Source organism: Mastigoproctus giganteus, chromosome 8 (genome assembly GCF_048544385.1).
Source record: "Mastigoproctus giganteus isolate SK-2022 chromosome 8, ASM4854438v1, whole genome shotgun sequence".
Classification (NCBI taxonomy): Eukaryota; Metazoa; Arthropoda; class Arachnida; order Uropygi; family Thelyphonidae; genus Mastigoproctus; species Mastigoproctus giganteus.
The window spans coordinates 110765731-110781768 of NC_143582.1; the positions used below are offsets into that span (position 1 = coordinate 110765731).

General features: G+C 41.1%; 1 protein-coding gene across 2 annotated transcripts in view; it reads left to right on the top strand.

Moving 5' to 3' along the window:
* The window catches only part of LOC150081769 (tetraspanin-5-like), a 226413-nt gene that overhangs the window by 103531 nt on the left and 106844 nt on the right, over positions 1-16038 (top strand). The gene's annotated exons all lie outside the window — the stretch shown is intronic.

Genomic DNA, 16038 nt, shown 5'->3' on the forward strand with positions numbered 1-16038 from the left:
CATCAATATCCAGTGGACCAATCTGATTCATTCCTTTCCTTCTCGAGTTCAAATATGTAAAGAACTCTTTTCTGTTTTTCTTTGCATCCTTTGCCAAGGATTTTTCGTAGTCTGCCTTTGCCTGCCTAATCTCCTTTGTGACTTGGTTACAGACCAACTTATATCTATCATAGGCTTCCATGTCCTCCATTAATTTGTATGTATCCCATGCATTTTTCTTCTCTGCCACATGTCTCATTAGTTCTTCTGACAACCATTTAGGCCTAAACCTTGAACAATATTTCTTAGTTGGTATGTAAAGCCTGGTAGCCTCCAAGATTAGTTCCTTGAATGCTTCCCATTTTGAGTTTGCTGTTGGTAACATCATCAGTTGGTCCCACTGTATAGAATTTAAATACTGTCTCAGACCATCATAGTCGCCTTTACGAAAACAAAAACCCTTCCCTTTACCTCTGATGGTAGTTACCTCCTTGAGTAAATCCCACTTCAACACACTGTGATCACTGCCACCTAGTGGTTCATTTATCTGCAGATTCTTAATGCATGAAGAATCACTACTGATAATCAGATCAAGAGTATTGCTCCCTCTTGTTGCCTCACGAACATGCTGATGTAGAAAACAATCATCCAATAAATCCACAAAAGCCTTGCTAGTGTGCGAGTGACCAACCCACAAATTCCAGTCAATATCTGGGAAATTAAAATCCCCCATTATAAGACTCTGATTTACTGGCCCACTCTATTCCCTGTACAATATCTTATTATACTCATCAGAGTCATTAGGCCTATAGCACACTCCTACTCTCAATTTTGATTTCCCTATGCTTATGTCACACCAAACTGACTCGACACTGCCCTGTCCATCGATGTCGACTGGCTTCACTTCCTTGGACTTTATGTGTTTCTTAATTAATAGCATAACCCCTCCTCCCCTCCCCTCCTGTCCTGTCTATCTTTTCTATACACATTGTATTCCCCAAATTCCAGTTCCGCATTACTTATATCTGTGTGACACCATGTCTCTGATATCCCAACAATATCTGCCTTTGATGTTTTGAGCAATACCTCAAATTCATCAAATTTATTTACCAAACTCCTAGCATTGGTGTACACGCAGGTATACATGCACCTGTTTCTATTCTTAGCTACCCTAACACAACCCATGTGTTTACTTGTACCGCAATGCCTACCAGCAGTCTCTGAAATATCCTGCATCTTGTTTTTCAGGATTCTGCTCATTTCAATAGAAGCAGTGCAAGAATCACTTCCACCTCTGCCAGTGGCTACTGTTAATCTATTAGTCCTTGTATCCCCCCCCCAACTAGCAGTTTTCCGACCCACCTAACACTGCCTCGACAGCATCAGCATAAATTCTTGCACCCTTTCTATTTAAGTGTATCCCATCCCTGTAGAAGCAATCTCTCCTGTTAACAAGTACAGTCCAGGCTGAAAAAAATTTTACCCCTTGAGCCTTGCACAATCCCTTCAGGGCCGAATTGATCGACAAGGCTCTCATCATATACTCCCTCCTATCGTGTCTGGGCAGAATTGCAGACACTCAATTTCAACCCTAATTCACGGCTTTTTTTCAACAGTGACCTGTACTTGCTAAGTAGTTCCGCTGGTCTCCTACTCTTAATATCATTAGTGCCAACGTGTACAACTATATCACCTTTTGTGCCCTTAAAAGATGATATCCGCTCTACAACGTCATCAACCTTTGCCCCTGGCAGACATACCCTGGTCCTATTCCACCTATCCTTTTTACAAAGCATGTTCCCCGTTTCCCTGACAATAGAGTCACCAACAACTACTAGTTCCTGTGGGACCAGCGCATTCTGCCTAGGGGGCTGCCTCTGTGTTGCCTGATGACCAAGTGCAAGCTCTGGCGTTGATGTGGGCAGCTGAGAGCTTGATGGGCCCCTCAATTTATTTCCTTCGAGGGCATCCACCCTGTCCTTCAAGCTCTCATAAAGGCCCATAACAACGCTGAGTTGTCGCCTGATTTCCTTGCACTCCTTACATCGTGCACACACAAAGACATCCCCCTTGGCAGTATCATGTCCCGTACCCGACTGCTCCGCAAACATCAAGCAAACAGTGCATTTTAAAAGACTGTGATTCGGAGGGCAACTGCCCCCCTCAGTTCTCCCCTGAACCACAGCACTCCCATTAGCTTGAGCCTTTTGCTTTGCTGCTCTGGTCAGAGTCATGATTCCGATTTAATTCTGTAAAATTCAAAACAAAAATTAAATGGGACCTTTCAGTCCTGTCCTGGAGTTTTTTAACCTGAATTCTCGCCCTAATCACATCATACCTGATTTTGTCAAGTCTTGTCTTTCTGGCTATGCTCCTCACAAATTTCATTTCTGCCCCTGAATTCTGCTTTCATCCTTTTTTCTTAGTCCAAGTTTCAGATGCATATGTCAGAATTGGTATGTAATAGGCCTGATATATAGCCTTCTTACACTTCAGTGTAAGAAGGCTATGTATCAGTGTATGTTCCTGTTCCAAATCAGATCTCTTGTCTGCCTATAGAAATTCCCACTCGCTTGTATCCTACTTTTTCTTCATCTATCACTCCAGTCTTTGTAATGGTGCTTCCTAGATACCTAAAGTTATTAACCATTAGTATTAGCATTAGCATTAGTAGAGGCATTTGATGCAAGAAAGCAAGCTTATGCAGTATCAGCCAAAAAAAAAAAAAAAAACCACTTCCACTTCACCCCTCTGTTCGTTCAAAATACCTGTCCAGCTGAGCCTTAAACTTATTTAGGCTATCAACTTCCACGACAAGGGATGGAAGTCTGTTCCACCAACCAACCACTCGCTGGCTAAAGGCAAATTTCCGCACGTCTATCCTACATCTGTCTTTCCTCAATTTGAGTTTATGCCCTCTCAGGTGATTATTCTGAGCGAGCCAGACACTGTAATTTGCAAAACTTAAGCCTTTCTTCGTAAGAGCACCCCTTTGTTCCATTCACTAATCTTGTAGCCCTTCTCTGTACTCGTTCCAGCAGCTCCACATCCTTCTTGAAATGAGGCCTCCAGACCTGTATACAGTACTCTAGGTGTGGCCTGAGTACTGTATACAAGGGAATAATCACCTCCTTATCCCTTTTTTTTTAGCTCTTTAGAACCATTTTTAGCTCTTTCCCTTCCATTGTAACGTATCTGTCAAGCTCGCCACTCCTGTTTAGAACCATTACATAATTCTTCTCCCGATTGAAAACCAGTCAATTCATTGGCCATACTAGCTCATATATCAGCTTGCCTTTGCACTTGTTCCCTGCTCTCTACCCACATGCAGAGGTCATCCGCATAGAGCATGACTTTCATCTGGTCCTGTCCAAGTTTTTCCACCATTCTACATTGCACATCATTCATGACAGCTATGAATAGTAGTAGTGACAGGACGCCTCCTTGCCTCAAACCTGATGTTATTTCGAAGCTCTCTGTCAAACCCATCACTGTTCTTATTTTGCTCGCTGTATTGGTGCACATATTCTCAATTCTCTCCACAAAATGTTCCTCTACCCCAAGTTTCTCAAACCTCCCACACTTTCTCTCTTTATGGCATCAAATGCTTTCTTTATATCCAAAAATGCCATCCATAATTCTTTATTGTGTTCATAACACTTTTTTATCAGTTGCCTGATGCAGAAAATTAGATCCACTGTCGATCTGCCAGGCATAAAGCCATACTGTTCCTCGACCATCCTATTTTCAATCGTTCCTCTTATCTTCCACTCTAACACTCTCTCACACAGCTTACTCACGTGTGATGTCAGTGTTATGCCTCTATAATTGGAACACTTTTTCCTGTTCCCCTTCTTGAACAACGGGATGATCAAACCTTCTTTCCAGTCCTTCAGCACCTGTCTCTCATCCCAGATCTTACTGAACACTCTGTATGTCCACGCTATCCCTGCCTCGCCTGTAGCAGCATTCAGCAACTTTCCATTTATCTCATCCATACCAGCAGACTTACCTGTCTTGATGTATTTCCATGCCTGCACTACATCATTCCACGTCAAGTCTGTCTGCTCTCTCTCCGTATTTTCTCTTCCAACCGGGCGCCTCCGTAGCCAGGTGGGAAGGAGCAGCAGTGCGTAGCACACGCTTCTTGATTAAACCGGGGTTCGAGCCCGTCACCACCAAATACGGAGGATGCGGAAAGGTCAGGGAATAACCACCGCATACCCAGGAGCAATATGGCCTTAGTTGCTAACGCTCCCAAAAAAAAAAAAAAAAAAAAACAAATAACAAAACAAAATAACTCTTCCAACCCCTCTTCTATGAACAAATTGCCTTTGTCCCTTTTGCTGGCTGTTCTGCATGTTCAACAGATTTTCAAAGTACTTCCATGTTTCTCTTATCTCTCTCTTCATCCTTGATTATTAGGTTCTCATTCTCATCCATCAAGTATTTGCTCTTTTCACCATCTCTTCTTCTATTCCTCGCCATACCATACAGTGTATTTTTATTACCGTCGATATCTTGTCATAGAGTTTCACTCCATTCTTCCAACCACAGTCTTCTCTCCTCGTTAACTATCCTCTTAGCCTCTCTCTTCATGGTTCCATATCTCTCTTTATTCTCATCATTTCTGTTCTGAAAGTAGGTCCTGATTGCATTATTCTTGATTTTCACAGTCTCTCTCGTCCTATCATTCCACCATGGGGTTTCTTTCTATCTCCTATTGCTTGTCCTTCCACAAACCTGCTCTGTCAGTTGTACTGTACAGGCTTTGAATGCTTTCCATTCTGATTCTGCGCTATTCACCACTGTCTTAGGTACAACCTTCCTGAACTCTTCTCTGAACAAAGCCCCTTTTTCCTCTTCTTTCAACTTCCACACCCTTACTTTTCTCTCTCTTGCTATTTTGATCCTCTTCAATTTAGGGAATCTTAGAACTCCAACAACTAACCTGTGATCACTACCAGAGACACTAGGAATGACCTTGGTATCCACTAGTCTTCTGTGTTGCTCTTTATCCATGAATATATAGTGAAGGAGGGATTCCTGTTGACCATCCCAACCGTATCTTGTCACTTTTTGACTCTTTCTCTTCTTGAACCAGGTGTTTCCTATGATCCAGCTGTTCCGTAAACCGTAATCTAACAGCCTGTCACCATCATTATTCCTAGGTCCCCAACTATGCAGACTCAATGTATTCTAGTCCTTGTCTCTCCACTCTGACTTTTGCGTTCAGGTTACCCATGATAACTACACTGTGCTGCCATTTTATTAGGTACACCCTGCTGTGCACACAAATAGTTTGCCCCACAGTGTTGCAAGTCACATGGCACCTCCGTAGCCAGGTGGGCAGGAGCAGAAGTGCGTAGCACACACTACTTGATTAGATCAGGTTCGAGCCTGTGACCACCAAATACGGAGGATGTGTGTTGGGTTGACTTTGTAGATCTTCAGTATCTCGATCAGTGAGCGGCATGGAGTTTGTGAAGGCCTTGTGGTAGCCATTGTAGGCCAGGTAGTTGTGGTGCTTCTCGCAGGCTTGCTCCATAACTGCAGCATCAGTGGATGCTCCTTGCATCCTTTGCTCATCTGCTTACATCCCTTCTGCTGCTTGGTCATGACTTTCTGGCTCTCCAAGCAGTCTGATACTTCCAAACACTTCCTCATTCATTTCACAAATATATGTGATTTCAGTTCCAATCTCAATGATGTCCATTTCCACCCATAGTTTGTCAAGCCCTATATACTTTTTCTAACAGAATTCCAATTATTGGTTGAGTCTACTGCTGCTCATCTCAGTAGTCTTAATTATTCACCAAATGATTCCTTTCACTTAAAAAGATGGTACTTGTGCATATGTTTGCTCTGATATTCCCTATCAGAGATTTATTAATCTGGAACCTCCTCTTTTCAATCTTCTCTGGCTTAAAATCTCTTTAACCCATTCTGTCAAATTCATCTGTTGCCTCAATCATGCTTCCAACTCCAATAATCACTTGGAACTCTTTGACTAACTTTCTTTGAAACATGACTTTCTCCAGTCCAACTTTCCTAACAGTGAGGTAATTTTCCTGTGATTTTAATGTTCACAACTCCAGCTGGTTTCCATTTTCTAGTCACATGGGCCCAGCTAGTCGAAATGCTAAGGCTTTTGCAATTACTAATGACTTTGTATAAGTTTGTTCATTTAGCATTAGCATTAGTAGAGGGATATGATTCAAGAAAGCAAGCTTTATACAACATCAGCCAAAAAAAAAAAAAAAAAAAAGCCTTCCCATTTCATCCATCCATTTGCTCCAAATGTTTGTCTAGTTCAGCCTTGAATTTATTTAAGCTGTCAACTTCTACAACGCCAGATGGCAGCTGGTTCCAGCAATCAACCACACACTGGCTAAAAGCTCATTTCCACACGTCTATTCTACAACTGTCTTTCCTCAATTTGAATTTGTGTCCCCTCAGGAGATTATTCTGGGCAACAGGAAAAATCCCATCAGCATTGAGCATGCTCAAACCATTCAAGGCTTTGTACACCTCAATCAGATCACCTTGCAGGTACCTAGTCTCCAGACACTGTAATTTACAAAACTTAAGCCTTTCTTCGTAAGAGCAACCCTTTGTTCCATCCACTGATCTTGTTGCCCTTCTCTGTACTTGTTCCAGCAGCTCTACATCCTTCCTAAAATGAGGTCTCCACACCTGTATACAGTACTCAAGGTGTGGCTTGACCATTGCGTTATACAAGGAGATAATCACCTCTTTATCTCTGCTAGAAAAATTCCTGTATATCATTGACAGGATGCCATGAGCTACTCTTGCAGACTGTCTACACTGATCAGGAAACTTCATATCTGACTGCACAATTACCCACAGGTCCTATTCATTCTCTACCACCCTGAGGATAGTACCACACAGTTGATGTTAATCTGGGGTTATTACTGCTACCCGAAAGCAAAAACCCTTCCCTTTACCCCTGATGGTAGTTACCTCTTTGAGTAAATCCCACATCAGCACACTGTGATCACTGCCACCCAATGGTTCCTCCATCTGCAGATTCCCAATGCATGAAGAATCACTACTGATAATCAGATCAAGTGTACTACTCAATCCTGTCGCCGCTGGCGCCTCCATAGCCAGGTGGGCAGGAGCAGCAGTGCTTAGCACACGCTTCTTGATTAGACCGGGGTTCAAGCCCGTGACTACCAAATACGGAGGATGTGGAAAAGTCAGGGAATGACCACTGCATATCCCCGGAATAATATGGCCTTAGTTGCTAATGCTCCTAAAAAAAAAAAAAAAAAAAAACACCACCAAACCTCCTGTCACCTCCCAAACATGCCGCTGCAGAAAACAATCATCCAAAATGCGAGACAATATCCTAACCATACATTCAACACTCTTGATCCTTTTCTCACAAACTTCCAAGTACACAGCTGAGGTGATTGGTCCTATGTGCACCTTAGATCGCAATTTGTTGATGGTGTTCTCTGATGGTGCCTCTCTCTTGTGGCACATTATGGCCTCAGTTGCCAATGCGCCAATAAACACCAGTCCAATCAACCAAGCCTCTCTCTTGTGGTCATTCTCAACCCCGTGTTGTTTGGCATTATGAGAATGCAAAATGAGATTAAAAATCTGCATTATTTCTATTCTTCTTTTCCTTTGATTACTGTTTGTCTTCTGACATTAACTAGATTATGATTTTCTTGGTCACTAAGATTATTCTTGTAGGGATGAAATCCTTTATTCCTCACTCCACCTTAAAATCTCATCCTTTATCTAAACCTTGGTTTTCGAATAAATGTGCTAAAGTCTGTTCAAGATAAGAATATTGCATATTGGGATTGTCTTGCATCCAAATATTCAGGTTCATTTTCTGCATACACCAACGCTCACAATAATTGTAAAGCAGTTATTAATCAGTTCAAACTAGATTTTGAACAGACTTGCTTCAAGTGGAAAACTTGCTTCCTGTCAAACATTCTTGTCTTTTGCCAAAGTTATTGGTTTCAACCTTTGCCTATCTCTACTTGCACTTGTCAAAACTAGACGATTTCATTGCCATCTGAGCAGAAGATAAAGCTGACCTGCTAGCATCCTACTTTACTTCTAACTTGTGTTGATGATCTTGGTAAACTAACTCCTACAATACCAGTACATTCAGTTAGTGCTTCCTGTGGTCTTCCATCAAAAGGATGTGAGGAGAATTTTGAACAGTCAAGTTTGATGCCAAGAAAGCACCAGCTCCTGATGATATTTCTCCACTTGTTTCAAAAATCTATGCCCTTGAGCTTACTCCTGCTTACTTTCTGCATCTCCTTTTTTACACTTTCTCTGGAGGAGGATATCAAAATACAGTTATGCTTTAGCAAACGTGCACTGAGTGAACTGCACTATAACTGTAATTTTTATAGTCTCACATATCATGTCTGCATCTTGTCACTAGGTATACACTTTAAATAAAAAAACAGTATACTTCTTCACTGGGGCGCATTATAGCCTTAGTTGCTAATGCGCCAATAAAACCTAACAAACAAACAAACTTCTTCACTGGAGCATTGTTTTTTATTTAGAATTGTGCAGTACCAAGGCTACTCGTGGTGAAGGGCCATAAGTTGTCTTGTGGCCCTTCACCACTAGATTGGTACCTAGTTTGCCCATTGATACATACATAAATAGACAATGCTCTGCTTGTATAATAATGTTTTATAGCTTTCTTAGCATGCAACTTCATGCCCTCAAATTTACTTGCTTACATCTTTCAATTAGTCCTCTTTATTTATTCTACTTTTGTTGTAAATTTTTAGGCCATTAAATATCTTTAATTGATAACTTCGATTAAAGATATTTGAAGCAATCTTCAAAAGACTTTGTAAGATGATCTTACAAATTAAAATAGAAATATTTTAATGGAGGTGACCGGCAACATGAAAGGGTCATACTGCTGGGTGAAAAAAAAATAAGAAATTTCTAGAGAAGGGTTGGTTTGTGCACTAGGGAGAGAGCTGGGGCGAGTTGCTTTAGCAAATAGGAAGGAATAAAAAATTAAACAGTATGGGGATTGGTTGGAGTCCTTGGGGGAGGCATTCTAAACTTGAGGGAAAGAGTAAAGTTTGGGGGGAGTAATTTGAGCAAGTGTCAATTCTGTATCTGACTTCTCTGTGGTCTAAAGAAGAGAAGGGCGTGAGTTGTGGGTTGAAGTAAAAGTAGATTTTTTTTGGTGGTTGGAGTTCACATCTCGTGGTAGCAAAATGAAAAAGAAAAAAAAAAAACTTTGGAGGGCAGTGATAGGCAGCGAAGGTGGTGGTTAAGTTTAAAGATAAATGAGCCAAGAAGAGAAAAAAAGTCTGGTCCGGCATCAGAAGACGGTGTGCCCTAGAAATGGAAGAAAGCCTGGTCTGGCATTGGAATGCAGTGTGCCCACGAAATGGAAGAAAGCCTGTCTGCCACGAAGGAAGCCTGAATGCAAGGAAATTGGAAGTAACAACCATTCCGGAATGTAAGTCTGTTCCTGTTTTTTTTCTCAAATCCTGAACTCAAGGACTCATAATCTAGCTCTGTAAGGAATTGAGTGATAATCCTTTTAAAAAAGAACATTCGTGTTGTATTAGGCAAGTTAGTTACTAAGGTTGAGATAATGTGTTATGAATGTAAATTTTTTTTTTTTTTTTATGTGAACCCCAAACACGAGAGGTATTAGAACCTATAGTACTTAGTACCGTGCTTGGGTTGGAAGTTGAGAAGACGAAAGAAGATATTTGTTGACATTGGACTTGAACTTCTGTAGATTGTAATTTTCAGGAAATACGTATAAAGGAAGGTTGTTCCAGAAAACGGCAGTTCAATGAATAAATGAGGAAGATGAAAAGTTGGTTCTGTGGGTTTGAAGTTGGACAGTAAATGGATGTTGGCTGGTGGCGGCACGTGTTCGGACTGTTTTGAAAGAGAGAGAGAGAGCGGGAATTATAGAAGCCAATTCAGAAGAACAGTGCCCGTGGAAGTATCTGTAGAAGAGGCATGCAGCAGAAACAGTACGTCTATGAGAAAGCGAGTGGAGAGACTCTGTTAGAGATGAATCATTAATTAACCTAACTGCCCTCTTCTGAATGGAATCAAGAAGCCTGAGAGAGGTTTTGGGGGCACCACCCCAGATGTGGGAACAATATTCCATGGCAGGGCGGATTTGCGATTTATACAGAGTGAGCAGCTGTTTGGAAGAAAAGTAACGCCGAGAGCAAAAGAGAAAACCAAGTTTTTTAGATGCAGAGGAAGCAATATTTGTAATGTGCTTGTGCGATTAGAAGAGAGACAAGAAAGATTAGAAGTCAGGGTAATCCCTAAAAGAGATATATCATTTTGCCTAGAAATCGGAGTGTCACTAAAGATAAGCATAGGAGTAGAAGAATCCTTTTTGCGAGATATAAGACAAGACTGAGTTTTAGAAGGGTTGAAATCAACTAAGTTGTCTTTGCCCCACTGGAGAATTACCTGAAGATCGGCATTTAAGGAATTGGTAGCAGATTTTTGAGAAGTTGAAGTTGATTGAGCAGGACAAGGTTTCTCAAAATGGAAAGTTGAATGCAATGTGCTATCATCAGGAAAACTATGGATAGGATTTCCAGTCAATGGAAGAAGGTCATTGATATACAAGAGAAAAAGAGTGGGGGAAAGAACTGAACCTTGGGGAACACCGGCATTAGTGGAGAAGTTAGAAGACAGAGAGCCATCTACTATCACCCTCAGTGAGCGATCAGAGAGAAAACTGGATAACCAATTACTAAAAACAGTTGGCAAACCATAAGATGGAAGCTTGTTTAGAAGACCTTTATGCCAAACACGATCAAAAGCCTTTGAGATGTCAAGAGCAACTACTTGTGTTTTACTAACCTTTCCATTGAATTAGTCCATAAATGGGTAACATAAGCCAGAATATCACCAGTGGATCGACACTGATGGAATCCATACTGGGGATCGTTGATCAGATGGAAGGTTTCTAGGTAGTTTAAGAGTTGGCAGTTAATTGATTTCTCCATTACTTTAGAAAGAGTAGAAGTAATTGCAATGGGACGATAATTGGATGGGAGGGATTTGTCACCCTTTTTAGGAACTGGCTGGATATGAGCAAATTTTCAAGCAGAAGGAAAAACACCTTTGGAATAAGAAAGTGAAAAAAGGCGGCAAAGAATAGGAGTAAGTTCAGGAGCACAGGTTTTGAGAACAAGTGGAGAAATACCATCAGGACCTGGAGCTTTCTTAGCATCAAGATTCATCAAAATCCTTCTGATATCCTTTTGACAGAAGACCACAGGAGGCAATGGTGGGAGGTGTTTTACCAAGATCATTAATGCATGAGTTGAAAGAAAAATGGGATGCTAGCTGGTATCCTTGGCTGAAGTGACAACAGAACCATCTGGTTTGGAAAGAGGTGGGAGCAGAGATGGGCAAAAGTTGCGGCCAATAGCTTTGGCAAGAGACCAGAATGCTCGGCTACCATTAGGGGAAGAAGCAAGTTTTCTACTCTTAGCCTGTTCAAACTCTAGTTTGGACTGATTAATAACTGCTTTACAATTGTTGCGAGCTTTGGTGTAGGTAGGCAGAAAATGAAACTGAAGAATTAGAAACAGGCCAATTACGATATGCAACATTCTTCTCTTGGACAGCCTTAACACATTTATTGGAAAACCAAGGTTTAGATAAAGGACGAGATTTTAAAGTGGAGTGTGGAATAAAGGATTCCATTCCTGCAAGAATAATTTCACTGACGCGATCTGAGCAAACGTTGACATCATAAGTTTTGAAACAGTAATCCGACCAAAGAAAAGAAGTCTCGCAGGTCATCCCATTTTGCATTCTTGTAATGCCAAACAACACGAGGTTGGGAATAGCCATGAGATAAAGGTTCCATCGGAGAAGAGACAATCACCAAGTTGTGATCTGAAGTTCCTAAAGGACCTCTCACTTTGACCGTGTACTTAGAAGGGTTGTTTGTGAGAAAAAGATCAAGCGTATTGGCTGTATGATTAGGATTGTCTGGTATTCTTGTAGGTAAATGAACAATCTGTGCTAGTTCATTAGTAATTGCAAAAGCCTCAGCATCTCAACCTGCTGGGTCGGTGTGACTAGAAAACGGAAGCCAGCTGGAGTTGTGAACATTAAAATCACCAAGGAAAATTACCTCACTGTTAGGAAAGTTGGACTGGAGAAAGTCAAGTTGCAAAGAGAGGAAGTCAAAAAGCTCCAAGTGATTAGTGGAGTTGGGAGAATGGTAGAGACAACAGATGAATTTGACACAATGAGGTTGAGAGATTTTAAGCTTGAGAAGATCAAAGAGAGGAGATTCCAAATTGCCAAGTCTCTGACAGGGAATATCAAAACGGACATATGCACAAGTACCACCTTTGAGGCGAAAGAAATCATACAGCGAATAATTTGGGCATCTGAAATGAGCAGTAGTTGAATCAACCGATAACTGAGATTCTGTCAGAAAAAGTACATGGGGGTTTGGCAGACTGCAAGTGGAAATGGACATCATTGAGATTAGAATTGAGACCACGTATATTTGTGAAATGAATTAGGAAGGCCTTGGGAGGTTTAGATCTTTTCGCAGATAAGCTTGCTCTATTAGTTTGAGAATTCATGGTGTATTCAATAGTAAGAAAAAGTTGGTGGGACATGCTGTATGAAGTAATGAAATTTTTGGATATGGCGTACATGTGATAAGAATATACCCAGATCCTTGACATAACGTGGCCTCGACAATGCTCCCCGCATACACACTACTCGGACTCCCTCCAGTCACTATCTGGCAGAATAGAGGTAGCAAGATTATACACTAGCTGATTCTGAAGCCTCCTAGAGAGTTACCAATAGGTTCAGTCCGGTGTATTAACTAGCGGCCGGCCTGTGAACACCGTTTTAGAGCTGTACCCTCGAAATGTAAGGAATATTGGATCTCGCCACAACGTTCATCATAACCTCAAAAGTCATCAATCATACTGCATGAAGGAAGAGATAGGGAAGGGTTGACCGGAACTTAGCTCTAGAAACTAAACATGGGTTCCACCACTTCAAGCCTCCAATAAGCAAAGTGGTGGTATTTCACCGGTTGATGAGTGTCATCTACCACCTAGTAGATGATTTTGAAATGACATAAGGGTAGTAAAGGGGATGACTGAGATGATAACTAGAGAGTAATTAAGGTAGACTGAATGTCTGTAGTGAATATTATTGAGGTAAGAGGTAATACATTTGTAATACATTTCATGTGTTAAAGGCTAGAAACAAATATACAAAAAGAGAAATAAGAGTTGAAATGTGTTTTTCTGATGTAAGTGATAGAACTTGGTAATAAGAGAGTGATTGAGTAATCATCAAGGATTCATTAAGTAAAATACAACTGATACAAACAAGTTAATAATATGCAAATCAAGAATAGTTGATGAGAGAGCGCGAGAGAGACAGTGTATTGTACTAGTATGGTTCATATATATGGAAATGGGTATGCATGTATGTAAATATTGGTTTTTATGTAAATGCTGTATATAATGTTCATTAAAGGTTTGTAAATTTTTTGTAAATAAATGTCTTTAATGTTCTGCTAACACCCACTTTACACACCCTAGAATCTAGAATTTTCTGTGAATTGCAGACAGATTTGTGTAATGCAGGGCTGTTTGAGACTTCAGTAGGGTGGAGGTCTGGAAAAAAAGGAAAATAAAAACTTAATCCCCACAACTTCATAGATTATATTAAAATTAAGCGTCACTATGCAAGCAGTGTAGTGTGTCTTTATTCTAATAATACTCTGTTACCAAGCGTGATTTGAGGCATGGAACGCTAGAAGAAACTTATTGGCATTAGACTTGAGTCATTATCCAATTGTGTGCTAAATTACATTAGTCTCTGAGAAATTCCTTGTTCTGAAACAGGTGAGAGAGCTATAATTAAACCGTAAATTAAAGGTTCTGCTTCAGAACTTTTAATTTCCAGTTTTGTCTTGAGTGTTTAAATCATTCTTGATTTAATATATTCCTGCTTATAAATGATTTGGCGAAAATCTCAATTAGATATTTAGCTAAGAGCAAACTAAGTTTATTACAAAATGCATCAATCTCATATTGTGAAGCAAGCTGATATGATCCTGCATCTTAAAATTAATATTTCAAAAAAAAAAATTCCTTAGCAGTCCTGTCTAAGCAGAAAATTCTGCTATTTATCTGTAATGTATGCAAAGAGTAGTCAATAATGCTACATACACAGCTGAGGCTTTTCCCAAAAATGGCGCCTCTGTAGCCAGGTGGGAAGGAGCAGCAGTGCGTAGCACACGCTTCTTGATTAGACCGGGGTTCGAGCCCGTCACCACCAAATACGGAGGATGTGGAAAGGTCAGGGAATGAACACCGCATATCCCGGAGCAATATGGCCTTAGTTGCTAATGCTCCTAAAAACCAAATAACAAACAAACAAACAAGCTTTTCCCAACCTGTGTGCAGTTTTATAGCTCTTGTACATTGAAAGGACAGAATTCATGAGATACCTGGTTCCTGGGCAGTGACTCTGTCACCCCTCTTGCTAGTGGACAAAGCCACCACTTGGCAGGTATATAGCTACACTGCATTCATGTAGACGGTAATTCAATGTCAGTATGGATAAATGTCATGAGTTAACCTGCTTTGAAAGAGGGATGATAGTGGGTGCCCGATGTGAGTCACTCTATCGCGGAGGTGGTACAGAAATTGCACTGTCCCTGTTTAACAGTATCAAGAGTGTATTAGGAATATGCTATTTTTGGAATAATATCTCTTCATCATAGACTGCACTGTGGGCGGAGAAAGGTGGTGGATGAATGTGGCTGTTGATGTGTCTCGCATTGTTTCAGCCAACCGGAGAGAGACAGTGGCACAAATCACCGCTGATTTCAACGAGGGAAGTGCCAGAAATGTCTTCACCAAGATCATCAGGCAATCATTAGCTGCAATATGTTATGAGAGCCACTGACCCACCATAGTCCCATTGCTGATACCATGACACAGGACTCTATGCCTCAACTGGGCGAAATGCATCGGCACTGGATCGTGGATGATTGTAGACAGGTCTCCTGGTCTGATGAGTCCATTTCCAGTTACTTTGAGCAGGTGGGAGGGTACATATCTGGTGGAAACCGCATGAAGCTCTGCACCTGTCATGTCAACAAGGAACTGTTTCAGGTAGGTGTACGGTATGTAATGGTCTAGGGCGTGTTCAACTGGCACACGTTAGGACCTCTGGTACGTCTAGATGCATCTCTGAACAGTCAATGTTATGTATCCACCCTTGTAGACCATCTGGATCCCTTCGTGGTCATCGTGCATCCAAAGGCAATGGACTCTTCCAGCAGGACAGTGGGCCTCCCTACAGGGTCGTGCTGACTAGAACATAGTTCGAAGAACATTCTGCAGATTTTACCACCATGGAATGGCCTCCCTGTTTACCAGACACGAAGCTTGTAGAGCACCTTTGGGATGCTGTGGAAAAGTCCGTTCGAGCTTTGGATTTTCCACCCAGGAATGTGATGGAATTATGGACAGCGGTGCGGCAAGCATGGATGGAAATACATGTGGAACACTTTCGTGAACTAGTGGACTCAGTGCCTCGTCGTGTGACTGCTCTTATCCAGGCGAAAGGTGGGTCTACCTGTTACTAAGTAGGTATCTGATGATTTCCTTGGATATCCTAATGCAATAAAAAGCCCAGAATCTGTGGGGGATTTGGGTGTCTGCTAACTCATTTATAGGTGCCTACACTATGCAATATGATGTGATGTGGAGTTTAAACTACCAATAGGTAGTTTAAACTCCACACCAAAAGGAAGTAATGTGAAGTGACACCACTTTGTACACTTTACATTATTTCCTTTGGTTTAATTTAAAAATGTTCCTTGTCACACTTCTCATTAAAAGAATTTGTCACAGATTGAACTTTCAGCATATCATAAATTATTTAAGTCACGATCATATTCTGCGATCTACAGATATCCAGTTTCTGTTTTAAGGTAAGCACAACTTGTGTTTTTCACCAAATTTC